We start from the raw sequence: 2,850 nt of genomic DNA on the forward strand, positions 1-2,850 counted from the left end.
ATTCGTTGCAGCACTCAGTACAATAGCCAAGATCAACCTGGATAACCAATAACAGACAAGTGGATCATGAAGGTGTGGTACATATATACAAAGGAACTACATAGCTCTAAAGAATGATGCAGTCATGCAATTTGTGGCTATATGGATGAAACTGGAAGATATTAAATCAAATGAAGAAAGCCAAAATGATATCACTTATATGTGGTACTTAGAATAACTGCATGAAGAAATGCAATGGTCTAAATAGGAGTTGCCTCGAACTCCCTTGGCCCCAGAGGAAAAAGGAGAGACATTGAGTGGAAGAGGAGAAACACAAATATGATAGGATTGGGGGCAGTGGCCAAGTATTCTCAGGTTTGTTGGTAATGTTAAAAAAAGGACGGAACACCAAACTCAAAGTCAATGACAACAGAATCAAGATAACCCAATCTACATCTAGCTATACATAGAGGTGACCTATTACACTATAGTCCAAGAGGCAAGGGAGTGGTATATGATGCATGCTTGGAACAGGGGTGGAGGGAGGACAACATTGGTAGTGTGAATGGCCCTATTTCACTGTCACTATGTACTTTAAATTTAACTGTGAAAGACTTGAAATTCATAATGGTCACAATAATATTATTAGTAAAAAAAATAAAAAAAGAACAACTAAATATCTAAACCAAAGGCAACAACAATGTAATCAAAAGACCCAAACTTTAACAATCTAAACTGTTATACTGACAGGCTGTGGGACAAGGGATGGTATCAGATGCACTTGGCGAACATTGGTAGAGGAAGGTAATCACTGGTGGTGGGATTGGCTCTGATTCATTGTATATCTAAAGCCCAACTATAAAGGACTTATAAATTACAATAGTTTTAATAAAATTAATTTTAAAGACAATGTGTCCTAAAACATTGTGCAGATTTAAAACAGTAATCATAAAAATATCTATGATATGTTTTAGGTAAATAGATAAAATACACATGAAATTCCAATGGAATAACAATTCTAAAGTATAGCTAAAGCAACATTGGCAATAAAAGAAGATGGGAGGTATCACTTTACCCAATTTCAAACTGTACTCTGAAGTGATAGTCATTAAAACAACATGGTATTGGGATAAGGACAGACCCTCAGATCAAAGGAATAGACTTGAATTTACTGAGACTGATGCTTAAGTATATGTTCAATTAATCTTTGATAAAGAAATACAAAGTGGAATAAGGAAAGCCTCTTCAACCTGTGATGTTGGGAAAATTGGTAAGCTACATGCAAAAGTTAACTCTCTTTAACACTATACCAAAAAGTCAAATAAAAATGAATTAAATAACTTGATATTAAACCTGAAACTATAAGATACATAGAGGAAAATTCAGGCAGAACACTCCATGATATTGAAGCTAAAGGCATCATCAAGGATAAAACACCACAAGGAGAGAAACTGAAAAATCCCATGCTGCTTTCTCCTGCTTGCTGTTCTGTTCCATGAATTTCTGCTTGAGGAGGCCAAGAAAGAACCAATGAAAACTATCTCCTACATGCTCTACAGCAGCCCAGTACACTCTCTATGCTCGTGAAGAAAGGGTGGTGCTTGACTCTGCTGTGTGCTTAGCCATAAGGAGAGAGACTGAAAGATCTCATGCTGCTTCCTTCTGCTTGCTGTTCTGTTCCCTGAATTTCTGTTGAGGAGGCCAAGAAAGACCCAGCTAAAACTATCTCCTAGAGGCTCCACAGCAGCCAGGGGCTCCAGAGGAGCACAGCCACTTCATGAATAACACATTAAAAAATACCACACTATAAGCATGACAATAGGAAACAAATAGGCAAGCACTGTGCATAGAGAATGAAGGTGTCTGCTATCAATATCAGAAAAGTGCCAACCACTCAGTTAGCCTCTCAGATAAAGAGTTTAGAAAAGAAATATGGAGGAGTCTTATAGAAATCAAAGAAAGCGTGCTTGCTTCGGCAACACATATACTAAAATTGGAATGATACAGAGAAGATTAGCATGGCCCCAGCACAAGGATGACATGCAAATTTGTGAAGCGTTCAATATTTAAAAAAAGAAAAAGAAATTAAAAAAAAAGCATAGATCAAGCTGAATAGAACACAAAAAGCGACATCAAAAATCTCCAAACTGAAAAATTTCGTAGATGAATTGAAAACCTCAACGAAAAGCCTCTCCAACAGGGTAAGAGAAGCCCAAGAGAGAATCAATGAGCTGGAAGATGAGATGCATAACAACTCCATACAGCAGAAAAGATTGGAAAATAGCCTTAATGCAAATGATCAGACAAGGAAAAACTTACTCAAAGAATGTGAACAGATGAAAATAGAAGTCTTTGATAAACTCAACAGAAACAACATAAGAATCATTGGAGTCCCAGGAAGAAAATCCCCAGGAAGAATCAACAGTCAAAAGCATCATTACAAAAAAATCCCAGAGCTAAAGACTGCAAGCATCAAATCCTGCATGCCCAAAGAGTACCAGCTAAAAGAGACATGAATGGGGCCGGAGAGGTGGCGCTAGAGGTAAGGTGTCTGCCTTGGAAGTGCTAGCCAAGGAAGGACAGCGGTTTGGTTCAATTCCCAGCGTCCCATGTGGTCCCCTCCCAATCCAGGGGCAATTTCTGAGCGCTTAGCCAGGAGTAACCCCTGAGCATCAAATGGATGTGGCCTGAAAAACCAAATAAATAAATAAATAAAAGAGACACGAAGAAAAGCACCCCAAGATACATCCTAATCACAATGATGAATCCCCACTGATAGGAACAGAATACTAAAGCAGCAAGATCAAAAAGGAAAATTATATTCAAAAGCGCATTCCTTAAGAATTAGAGCAGGGCCTGGAGAGATAGCAC

The 2,850-nt window shown here is 38.1% G+C and overlaps 1 non-coding gene across 1 annotated transcript; it reads left to right on the forward strand.

Annotated features, from left to right (window-relative positions):
* Nucleotides 1-1,942: 1,942 nt before the first annotated feature.
* On the forward strand, nucleotides 1,943-2,049 carry LOC126026175 (U6 spliceosomal RNA). The gene has a single exon (XR_007501583.1). It is a non-coding gene; the product is annotated as a U6 spliceosomal RNA (small nuclear RNA).
* Nucleotides 2,050-2,850: the final 801 nt, after the last annotated feature.

This window comes from Suncus etruscus, chromosome 1 (genome assembly GCF_024139225.1).
Source record: "Suncus etruscus isolate mSunEtr1 chromosome 1, mSunEtr1.pri.cur, whole genome shotgun sequence".
In the NCBI taxonomy this organism is placed as follows: Eukaryota; Metazoa; Chordata; class Mammalia; order Eulipotyphla; family Soricidae; genus Suncus; species Suncus etruscus.